This window comes from Equus caballus, chromosome X, assembly GCF_041296265.1.
Source record: "Equus caballus isolate H_3958 breed thoroughbred chromosome X, TB-T2T, whole genome shotgun sequence".
NCBI lineage: Eukaryota > Metazoa > Chordata > Mammalia > Perissodactyla > Equidae > Equus > Equus caballus.
The window spans coordinates 2,769,792-2,782,590 of NC_091715.1; the positions used below are offsets into that span (position 1 = coordinate 2,769,792).

At 40.2% G+C, this 12,799-nt stretch overlaps 1 long non-coding RNA gene across 1 annotated transcript; it reads left to right on the forward strand.

The window, feature by feature from the left end:
• Positions 1-1,983: 1,983 nt before the first annotated feature.
• Positions 1,984-11,775, forward strand: LOC138921995 (uncharacterized). The gene is made up of 2 exons (XR_011435073.1): positions 1,984-2,061; positions 8,093-11,775. It is a non-coding gene; the product is annotated as an uncharacterized lncRNA (long non-coding RNA).
• The last annotated feature ends 1,024 nt before the right edge of the window (positions 11,776-12,799 follow it).

A 12,799-nucleotide genomic window follows, 5' to 3' on the forward strand; every position in this document is an offset into this window, starting at 1 on the left:
GGTCTCCACTGAATCAGCGGCAGGAGTCCTGGATGATCCCCTGGTCGCGCGGCCTCTCCCCTGCTCCTTCCCGACCCGCGCCGCAGCGATCGCAGACTCTAGGGGAGGGAGCGATGTTCTCTCCTACCGTTCCAGCGCCTCCAAAGGGGTAAAGCTAGGTTTATGATCTCCGCCTTCTTGGTACTGTAGGTCTCTAACGAGCTGGCATTATGTTTATTCTCTGAAATTCAGTTCTTCCAATCTTTTGTTGTATTTTGGAGGGGAGAGAATCCCGGGTCAGCTCACCCCACCATTTTTTCTAAGAATAATTTTAAGTGTTCTTTGCTTTTCTTAGAGGGAAGCCTGAGGCCTGGGATAATACTTAAGTATAATATAAGTAAAGAAGTATGAAGGGAAGAATGGAAAAAGATAGCTTCAGAATAAATGGGCAGAATGAAAGTTTGAGAGAGAAGATGGAAGGACAGATTGTGATGGGATCCTTCTTAGTGACCAACCACATCACTGGTAAAATTCCTGAAAAAACTACAGGAGTGGACTCCTTGTGGGGCTCAGTGAAGGAATTTTCCACATCAAGACGACTTGTGACACAGAAGCACGCTCCTTTGCACACACTCTGAGGAGGCAGAGAGAAGCATGGGGACAGAGTGAGGGACCTTTTAGAAACCATGGCTAGAGACTGGAAACATTATGTGCAGTCTTTCTGCAAATGTTGATTGATCGCTTTTATAGGTGCTGGATATAAAGCATTGAGGCAGCTTACAAGACCCTTGTCCTATGAGGTTTCCCATTCGTGTGGGAAAAGGCAGGCAAACAAGTAAATAAACATATACAATGTCAGATGTTGATTAGCGTGCTGTGCAAAATAATGCAGCGACAACAGCTGAGATAGGTTAATGGGCCTGATGGAGGAAGCCTTATAATGATTGAAGGAAGATGACTCCAGAGAGAAAGAAGAGCAAGGGCAAGCACCAGGGGATGACTATGTCCTTGCCATGTGGACAGGAAACAACATCATAGGATGACTCTGCCCCTGCCATGTGGTCATGAAGCAAGCTCTGTGGGATGACTATGTCCCTGCCACATGGACATGAAGCAAGCACCATGAGATGATTATGGATGACTATGTCACTGACACACGGACATGAAGCAAACACCTGGGGTGACCATGTCCCTGCCACATGGAAAGGAATGAATTATCCTGGGATGACTAGATCCCTGCGAGATTGGGAGGAAGCAAGCAGAGTTGTGTATCAGGAGTCAAGAGATGAGCATGAGAGAGGAAGCATGTGAGGTCAGGGTGGGTCTGAAGGCCAGGTCAGGGGTGACTCTATAAGATTCATAGCGACTTTGGCATAATTCAGAGTGACTAAGAAAGAAGGCAAGGAGGTTCTGTGAACCCACTGGCACTTTAACAAGAACATTAGGCTGCTTTGCTTAGAACTGCTTGTGGAAGAACAGGAGAGGGAGAGAGAGGTCATTTAGGCAGCCATGTGGTCATTCAAGTGCTAGCCCACGATGGCCGTAATGAGGCTGGTGGGAGGCTGGCAGCACTTGATGAGGAATTAGATGTGGGGTAGAGAGAAAACAAGTGAAGGAGGACTGTGAACGTGGGGCATCCTGTCAGACGTCCAAAGACAGAGGATGGTGGCAGAGAAGTTTTCCCTGGGAAGACTTTGGCATTTTACAAGTGGCAACGAACATCACAAGATTTGTATGTACACAGTGGTCAAGATGGCTGTTTCTTTGGAACACTTTTGCACAGGCAACAACTTGAAACAGAATGGCTTTGGAAAATATTGGACAGTCTAGGAAAGGTAGAACTTGGAGCCTTTGCATTTTAGTCTGTGCCAAACTTTTTTGTTAATACTTTATGGAGAAGTCAGGAAAAATTTCATTTAGTCTATTTTACACAAATTATTAAGAGAAATCTCTGAAATACTTATTTTTCAAATAACAACTAACTTTTTTTCTCTCTTCTTTCAGAAAATAAACAACCATGTTCAACCAACTGCTCTCGTCTTTGAAACAACTGTCTTGTCCATTTGGTGTGTCTCACTAAAGGTATAATATAAATGGAAAGTCCATATAATGTTTAAACTAGACTTACAATTTAAAGTTATTTATCTTTTACTTATTGATCTCTAGTCTGTAAATGGTAAGAAACTCTATTAGACTCAGAAAATTGAACACAGTCCCTGCTTCCTGGAATTTAATATTTAAAATATTGATGATTTGGATAAGTTTATTAGAATTTCTATATAATATTGTTCTCTCTACCAGCAGTTCATGGAAATGCATTCAAAGTCAGATCTTTTAATTCTGCTCCTTTGTATAATCATAAACACTCCTGGAAGTGAAGAAAAAATAAACGGTCTTTTATTGAACAACTTTTTACAGGGAATGCTTTGTAGGAAATTTTCATATACACATGGAGTTTGATTTTAAAAAAATGATCTATGCAGAACATTTACGGGTATTTTATGCAATATAGACAGTTATCAAAAATGCAACGTTTAATAGAATGAAAGAGGGAAAATAGTAGAAAATTGTCCATTTTTGACTTCTTAAGGAAAGAGGACTGGAGAAGCTATTTGAATTACAATAAAAAGAGGTTTTCAATTTTTTTTTTTTTGAATCAAGAATAAGCCAAAGCAAGCATTAGGTGTTTTCGTGAACAATATTCAAAAGGTGGAGGAAGATCTATTGGAGTTTGGGGAACCAACTTCCTTGAATAGAACATCCTGTGTCAGGAGTGAGATTGAGAACAGCTGGGAGTTGTTGGTACTGGCCGTTTGGTGCGATTATTTCATTGAAGATTTTCATATTCAATATAATCTGTAGGTTGCAGGGGAAACGTGGAGAATTATGACAGGGTGTTCATATTGCCGCATTCTCTCTGCTGAGTGTTGTTCAAAGACTGGCGGTCTGCCCCCAGAGATGTGGACATAATTGCCCACAAGACTGACTGTTATTTTCATGTGTATATACACAGGGATGAAAAGGGTAAAAGAGTTTTCTGATTGTGTAGAAGTTTAATGCTAAGACCTACTGAGGCATAGCAAAACATACATTCTTAATCCTAATGCCCAACGCAAAATAGCAGTTTTACAGATTTTGAAGTTCTTTTTTCCCCTTGTCAAATAAATTCAGCCCTGGTCTTGTTTGCAAAGATAGTTTCAATCCACGCTTTTACATCCAGCTGTTCAAAGATGTTTGTCATCTAGTAAGCATGTGTGGGCCCAAATAGGACCAAACATTCTTCTACTTTTACTTGACTCGGGGTAACCAAATTGATGTAAATATACATTTAATGGATAGATGCTATGTTGTCATTGAAAGGGGAAATCATGTATTCTTTATAGATTCCATAAAAGAAAAATCCTCTTAGAGGCTTGAAGGCAACATCCTCATCTAAGCCAAGATGTTGTTACCAGAATAATTTGTTAGTTGTAGCAACTGGTCAACATTTAACCACTCTTAGTTCTCTACAGCCTATTATCTCTATGACAGACGCTTAGTTGATTTCTGCTCAACCTCAGGTTTCAGCTTAAATATCACCACCCATTATTCACTCATTAGTCACTCTTGATGGTTTAACCATTTCTTTAGTCTTGCCGACATGATTATGTGGTTTAAGAAATATGTATTTGCTATATGTGGTTATTTCATTCTCCTGAATCATTTATTCTGTTATGCTGCTTGTTTATTTTGATCATTCCTCTTAACTAAGAGGAAAACAATAACAAAAGTTTCTTCAGCACATATTTCTCTCCAAATATGCCACGTTTCTCTTTTCTTCTTGCAAAATTCTTCAAGAGAGTTGTTTAGACTCATGTACTTTTATTTCTCCCTTCATGTCTCTCTTGAATTCACTCCATAGCCTAGGGCAGAATGTGGCTTACATAAGGAACGTATGTGAGCTGATATATGAAGAGAAGTTTGCCCATGACTGACCAGATTCCACCTACATTTCAATGGCTTTTCAGTGACCTCCACATGGCTAAATGCAATAGATAATGTCAAGTTCTTACTACATGAGACATTCTCCAGCAGGCATGCCATGTGCCACCTCTGAGAAGAAACTTTAAGTGTGATTGTGGGGTTCAGTACAGACTCCTTCCTGTCCTTTCTCTTTGCCAGGAAAGTGGGCACGTCCCACATACAGAGCTATTCCTCAGCTTGCACCTTGCAATGAGAAAACATGGAGCAGAAGCTTATACAAGCTGCAGCTTGCATGGCCAGGAGGTCAAAATAAATACTGACTCATGTAATCCACCACTGCTGTTGGCTGTTTGATACACCAGCCAAGCGGTTGATAAAATGTCTAACGTATTTCTCACACATGATATGTCTGAACACAACTCAACACCATGTGCCCCAAACTTACCCAAGTTTAGTTTTCTGAGTCTTAGAAGTCTGCAGACGTCTAAATTTTGTGGTGTTCTTTGACTATTTTTGATCTTTCCCAACTTATCTCCAATGTGCCTGCAGATCACGAAGATTCTATTTCAAAACCTTTGCAGGGGACGGCTCCGTGGCCGAGTGGTTAAGTTCGTGCGCTCCACTGCAGCGGCCCAGGGTTTGGATCCTGGGCGCGGACATGGCACCATTCGTCAGGCCACGTTGAGGTGGCGTCCCACATCTCACAACTAGAAGGATGTACAACTAAGATATACAACTGTGTACAGAGGGGGTTTGGGGAGATAAAGCAGAGAAAGAAAAAAGGAGATTGGCAACAGTTGTTAGCCCAGGTGCCAATCTTGAAAGAAAACAAACAAACAAACAAAAAAAAACCTTTGCAGGAACCAAACACTAGTCATTAGTGATACAATTTCCACTCAGACCAACTACCACCCTCTTAGCCATTGCTCTCTTCTTTGACAAGATCCCTGAGTGGTCTCCCCGCTCCCCCTTCACTCGGCCCAGCTACTGTCAGGAAATCTCCCATATAATCTTGTTCAAAGTGTAAGTTAGAGCACGGCATTTCTGGATTCAAAACCCAAAAGTGGCTTTCTATTTTGATAAGAGCCCACATTTCTAAAATGCTTATATGCCCACTGACAATTTTCCCATCTGTACGCGATTTCACAGGTGTAAAGTGAAGACTCAAGAGATTACAACCAATTATTATTTAAAAGTCTTAGAAATGGTCTGTTTCTTTTTTCTGATAATTTTGTTTACATCTTATCCCAATGTAACAGCTGCATTTGGTCAAGTTACCTGAACTTTCTAGACCTCTGTGTCTTCATCTGTAATTTAGAGATACTAAGGACCCACACTTCAGAGAGTGGCCATAAGAATCTAAAGAGATATGTGTAAAGCATTTAGACCAAGACTTCGTATATATCCTCCCATTAAATTCAAAATATTTTCCAATTTCCATTTTATTTTTCTTGGATTCATCTTTAAAAAAATATTTCTAAATTCCAAATGTATGAGTACCTTCTAGTTCTCCTTTGGCTTATGATATACTACTTAACCGCATAATAATCTGTAGGATTTTACTCTTTGTAATTTGCGAGACTTCCCTGAACTTTCAGCAGATAGAAAATTTTGCTTTGCTTTTTAAAGTACAAGCATTCTTCTGTGGTTCTGCACAATGTTTTAGATATATTAATGAGTTCAACTCGATGAAGTTTGTTTTCCAAATTGTCTATATCTTCAGTGACGTTTTATTGAAGATTCCTATCAGTCCGGCGAGAAGTGTGGTAAAATCTCCCACTCTAGTTTTGGATTCATAGTTCTGTCAATGTCTGCTATGGTGATGTCTGGATTTTGTGTTCATCACATACACTTTATAAATGTTATACCATCCTGATGCATTTCATCTGTGGTTACTGTATAGTGTTTCTTTTTTTTCTTTCCTCTTGCAGTTTTTATGTTCTCTGATATTACTATAACCATAGCAGCTTCTTTACATTTAGTGTTTGTTGGGTTTTTATTAATTTTATGCCAAATGTGCACACAAGGTGTTCTGGTTCAGAGATGCATTTCTTATTAAAAGGCTCACAGCAAGTAATAAAGGCATTCTTCATGTCCCAGGCCTTATGCACTGGGGATTCAATGAGAAACAGGTCAATTGCCCAAAGTAAGCAGCCTAACGCCCTATAACTTCGGGAGCAGGAAAAGATACTTTTCTCTGAGTTTATAGGGGAAGGAGGCAGCTGTCCCCTGAAGAGGTCCCCTTACTCCAGCTGTTTGGAATGTAAGTGAAATCTCACCAGGAGCCTGAAAACTCGTGTCATTTTTGTCCCCTACAAGTGGTTAGAAGGTCATGGGATCATTCCTCCTTGAAGTATAAATACCCTAAGTGGACACCAGTCCTCTAGGACCCTTGGGGCTTAACCCGGGGGTGAGTCTGAGCTCTAACCACTTGTCTTTGGGGGAGATAAGAGACGTTTTATTCTCCTAGTTGATCAGAACAATTTTTCCCTTTACTAGAGAAACAAATGTCCACACATCTAATCCTTATGGTATATGAAAATGTTTCTTGGAGAAATGAAAGCAGACATTTTCTAAATTTGTATTATATACATCTCAGTGTCCTGGGGGCCTAAAGTAGTTTATTACAGGAGCACTGAGCAAGCCAGGGAAGTTTTATTTCTCCACAGGTTTTTTACGATTTTCATGGTATATTCCTTTTCAATCTTTCTGATCTTTGTATCTAAGAAATATGTCTGGTCAATAGCATATATTGGACACTTTTCATCCAGTCTGGCTCTCTTTGTATCTTACTTGAGACAGTAGCACATTTTAACCAATTTTATTACTGTACATGTAGGTACTCACATCTACACACATATATATTGTATAGATAAAATATAGGTACATTATATACTATAATATATAAAATTGAATAGGTTTTATATATCTATACACATATAATTTCATTGATGATCTTTGTTAGTCCATGTTTTCTCAACAAATTATTTGTCCATCTTTTATATTCCTTTCCAATAAAACCAGGAGATATAGACAGTTATTAATCTCTCTTTTTTTTTTTTTTTTAAGATTGGCACCTGAGCTAGCAATTGTGGCCAGGCTTTTTTTTTTTCTCTTCTGCTTTACCTCCCCAGATCCCCCCTGGTACATAGCTGTATATCTTAGTTGCAGGTCCTTCTAGTTGTGGCATGTGGGATGCCGCCTCAACGTGGCCTGACGAGTGGTGCCATGTCCGTGGCCAGGATCTGAACCAGAGAAACCCTGGGTACCCGCAGCAGACCGCATGAACTTAACCACTGGGCCACGGGGCTGGCCCCTATTAATCTCTTAATGATATGCCTAGGGATTATGGCATGTTATTGACCTATCAATGTCTCATATTAACTCAATTTTTACTGTCAGATAATACAAGGGTATTAAGAAATTTACCTATATCTACTTCAAAAACATCATTCTTGCATTTATTTTAATTATATAAACATATTTAAACTCATAATGTCATTATCAAATTTTTATCTCAATATTATTTTGGTTTTCCCTGGTATTTGCCAGTCACATTGATTTTTCTTCCTTTCTTCACCTTCAACCTTTTCTCTGAGATCCATTTCTTCTGTCTCTGTTTCCCTAAATATTGGCACACTAAGACAGATTCTCTAGATTTTTGATTCTGTGAAAATATCTTTATTTCCCTTTCAATTTAGTAAGTCAGTTTGATAGTAGACTATTTTACTGTATCATTAAGATTTCCATTGTTTTTGTAGAGAATTCAGCGATCCATCCTGTAAGTTCCTACTCTCCAGGCAATCTACCCCCTTTGAACATGTTTTCTCTCAATATATTAAGATTTCCACATAGTGTTTGGGTGTGCCAGTTTTGCTCAGATAGATCTCCGTGTGGATCTCTTGTCGTCTGCTCTTCTTGGGCTGTGGACCGCTTCTTGAGTCCCTAGCACGATATCTCCCTTCAGTATTGGAAAGTCCTCGCCCTATACTGTTTCAGATATTGCTTGTGCACCATCTGAGATTCCCTATCCTGCTAGTATTTTAAATACTTGCAAGCTCAATTTTAAACTATATTCTCTTTTATCCATTCCCCTCTCTATTGTATTCCCATTCTTCTGATTCTTCGTGTTTCATTTTGTCCATAATAGCAATCTTCAAAATAGTCAACATGTGGAAGCAACCCGAGTGTCCACCAATGGATGAATGAGAAACAGGATGTGAGATACATCCCATGGAATAGTATTCAGCCTTACAATGGAGAATATTCTGACCCAGGCTACAACAAGGATGGACCTGGTAAATGTGATGCTCAGTGAAATAAGCCAGTCACAAAAAGACAGATACTGTATGATTCCATTTACATGAAGTCCCTGGAGGAGTCAAGTTCATAGAGACAGAAAAGACAACGGTGGTTGCCAGGGGCTGGGAGAGGGGAAAGGGGAGTTAGTGCCGACAGAGTTTCAGTATTGCAAGATGAAAAGAGTTCTCGAGATTGGTTGCACAGCAGTGTGAATGTACTTATCACCATTGAACTTAAAAAATGGTTACGACTGGCTGGACCCATGGCCAAGTGATTAAGTTCACCTGCTTCGATTTGGGTGCCCGGGGTTTCACCATTTCGCATCCTCGGCTTGGACTGGCACGGCTCATCAGGCCATGCTGAAGCTGCATCCCTCATAGCAGAACCAGAAGGATCTACAACTAGCATATATAACTATGACCTGGGGGGCTTTGGGAAGAAGAAGAATAATAGAAAAAAGATTGGCAACAGATGTTAGTAAAGATGCCAATCTTTAAAAAAAATGGTTAAGATGGTAAACAAGTTCCATGTATTTTAACAAAATTAACAATTTTTTTAAAAAGGCATCAGAGTTACTAGTCCCTCTTTCTGAAATCATTTATGCTTATACTCCTTCCTCCGTTTGAGATCTCTACTTAAATGCCCTCCACCACCCTCTGCCTGGACCATGTGCTATGTTTCCTTATAACTGTCATCAACACCTGCAATCTTCTAGGTTGTGAGTTCATTGGCTTATTTCCTGTCTCCCTACTTGGGAACAGAAGCTCTGTGGACCAGTACCTGAGTGGGTCACTGCTTTCTCTGCTACAGGCCAGAATAATGGCCTTCCTCGGGCCTGGACTCAATAGGGAGCTACTGAAGGCACAGCAACCTTTGGGTTAGCACTTGGGAAACTCCAGGCTTTCTGGACAGCACACATGAGGGTAAATGACTGCAGTGCTTGCTGCTATAATTTCCAATAATTAATTTATAGAAATCTGAAGACACCCCTTCGTCCCAAAGAGAAGGGACTAGTCTCCTAACACTGTTACCAGATGGCCACAGTTTGGACAGGGTTATCAAGTGGGGTCCTTGAGTGCACATGTATCCTGCTAGGAAGGATTTAAAAAGGAGCTCTCATACATTTCCACTCTGATATCTTTCTGCTCATAGTAGCTCTTTCTTCAATTGTGGGACTAGCTAATATTGAACCATACCTCAGGGGCAGGGGGGAAGCAACCCAGAATTCATTGAAATAAGTGTTGTGATAAAGAACAGTGCTCAGTGGCATATCACCACAGCAATGCAATGCTCATCATTTGCCAAAATAAATGCACTCATGGAGACCCAAATAAAGAACCGACACACACTGACTAAATTAAAACAAATGCATGAATAGTGGGAGAGACACTGGCGTCTTTCCTTCAGGCAGGATGCTGCCCCCTCTGACACTTGCAGAAACTCTGGGATATCACCTCTAGTCCTGCCCTTTCACCCACTTTTATGAGGAAAACCTGCCATTCTTGTTTCTTGCAGTTAGAACAGCTATCGGATAGGGGGTCACAGAGCTTTGCCATTTCTCTTTCCCTCTCTACGTGGATGGATTTGCGGGCTTTTGTGTGGCTTAATGGGCTTACAGGAGGCACAGGGAGGAGAGAATTTCTGGAGAGAAAACTACAGGAGGAAAGGCCAAGAGCCGTGCTGCCGCCGTTCACATTTGGGGGTCTGAGTCTCAGTCCCTTCTGTGCCTCAGTCCATAGAACCTCATATTGTCCCCTAAGAATATTAAGGTGGAGACTAAAAAATACGGACAGTAAGAATAATAATACCTATTATTACAGTGTGCAGCAACGAGCGCGTGTGACTTTGGCTATGCAAGGCAATGCCTAAAATCCCCTTGGAATGACACAGTGGGATGTGGAATCCAAGTGATTACACTTCAGGAGATTTTCCTAGGGTGCATTCTCAATGGGGGTGATTTTGCCCTAAAAGGGCAAAAAAGTGGTTCTTCGTGGGTGAAAAAACTCACATTCTTGTATCTTCCAAGCCCAGATATCCATAGTGCACATAACCATGTATACAGTTATTTGTTGTGTTAAGATTTCATGGAGTGGGTGCTGGTTAAAAAAACGATTTGAAAAGGCTGCTTGGGTGGGGGTGGGGGTATGATGGTTAGTTTTCTGTGACAACTGGACAGGGCAGTGGAGTAACCAAGCTTCTGACAGTTGTTGCATTGTACTAGCCTTAAAGATGAACACCAAGTTCATTTAACTTTGAAGAAACTGACCATTGTAATATTGTCCAAAAAGACCCTTATTTTATAGAGTGATTCATTGGGTTTCTTAAAAGATAATAACCTGATAAAGATCTGTTTTCACTAGGTTCAGTAAGCACTCTTCTATGAGCTTTCCATAGATATGAAATTACCTAATATTCATAATAAAGTCAGAGGTATGGACATACCCAGGACAATCCCAGCCCTCATCTCTAAAGGGAACTTCTAAATGGTGTGCCCTCCAGCAAGGCCTCTCACCCACTTCTGAGCCTGGGACACAATGAAGATCAGAGGTTTTCTCGACAGTATCTTGGCATTTACATTTGTGGTCGACATCTCTCAAAGCCTAAGACAGAGATCTTTGAGTCCTTCCACAAGGAACAGGGAGGAGATGTGCTGGGGAAGAAGGTGACTTGCTTGACAATCATCTGGGAAAAAGTGAAGGACACGGTTTTTTCTAAGAATGGATGAATATCCATGAGGTGCATGTCACACGAGACATGCAGGCTTGATTCAAACAACCCTGCAGCCAGGTCCTGAACATCTTTTCTAGAAGTGTGGGAAAAATGAGTAATGTGCCCAAGGTCTGAAAGATCTTCAGGATACATCGCTGCCAACCAGGATGCTTATTTTCAGCGTTACAGAATGATCTCTTATGATGACTGACAAGTGGATTCACCACATCCACAAATAATAGTATATAAAGAGGTAAAAATTCAGAATTTCACCCATAGGTAACCCCTTCTGAGCTCCTTCAGAAGAGGAAACAACTGCCAAAGAGATGAAGATTCTACAGTTCACCTTTGGACTTGCTCTGGTTGGCACTGACCAGATACCTCCATCAAATGAAGACCTCGCAAAGGAATCTGAGAAGAAGGTCACCTGTGTGTCTGTGTGTGCGTCTGTGTTTGTGTGTGTCCCTTTTGGGGTTGTTTTATGTGTATACAAATTTATGTGCACCTAAGCCTAGCCATCTTCCTCCAACTCAGAAGCACTCTATTAATTGGCTGCTTACACAATCCTGCTGTACTTGTCTTATATTGTCTCTGTATTGTCTATATTATCTATTAATTGGATCCTTATGCATTTCAACCGTACTTGCATAAGATGGAGAACAAGCCAGAGAATTGCTGGACTGGAGTTCTGCTTTGATAACAGAACTGAAACTATTTCAGAAATATCTCTATTTCTCGTTTTACAGTTGACTTGGGTTTTTACATTATTTTATAAATCCTGCTTTGTCCAATAATGATAGACAGTGCTGGTGGAAAAAGAAAGGAAAACTCATAATGGATGATGTCAGAGAAAATAAAAAAGAATGACTGAAATTTCTTTTTAGTTTTCTTTTTAGTTTTCAGGAGAATGGAAAAGGTCTTACATAGCATTCAGTAATAGAGTGAAGATCAATGAGAATGGACCATTAGAGAAGTTTGTCCATAGTGTTGATTTTTGACACTGTAGACAGCATTATCAACTTGAAATTTCTGACCAGGTAAGTAAAAATAACACAGAATAAAATCACTCATAAATGTTCAACCCTGAGAGAAGGTCTTTGTTACTTGCATGTTTGCACTGAAAGATCTTGATTATGTTCAAGAACGTGACTCTCTGAGTTGTGTGCTTGGAAGAGTCTTTGAAGTGGTGGCGTAAGTTCCACCACCATCCTCTAGAGAATGTCCTGGAGAATCTCATGGAGAGCAAAGTGGCACGGTTGCTCTAATGGAACCATCTCATTCAAAAAAGAGGGACAAAAGCAGCCAAAAGGGTATATTTTCCTCAAACCCTACAGATCCTGACCACTAGCCTGAATCTTTCATGCGGAATTTGTAAAACGTGGTTCACTTCTAGGGCAACTGTGTTCCAGAAGAGTGTGAGCAGGTGGATAACGCAAAATGATCTCTTCCCTGAAGAACTTACTTATAGCAATTTTTAATCATTAATAAATTCATTAAAGCCTTCATTGCTTCAAGGATTATTTATGGAATGCACACCATATTGCAGGCATTTTATTAAGAATTCAAATGACTTATTTCACTTAGCATCATACCCTCTAGATGCATGCATGTTGTCACCAATGACAGGGTTTCGTTCCTTTCCATGGATGACTTATTAGTTGTTCCATGTATATATATACCACATATTCTTTATCCATTCATCTATTGATGAACACACAGGTTCTTTTCATATCTTAGCTATTGGAAAAAATGCTGCAGTGAACATAGCAGTGCATATATCTTTTGAATTTATGTTTTTGTTTTCTTCAGATAAATACCCAGAAGTGTAATTTCTGGAAGGTATGGC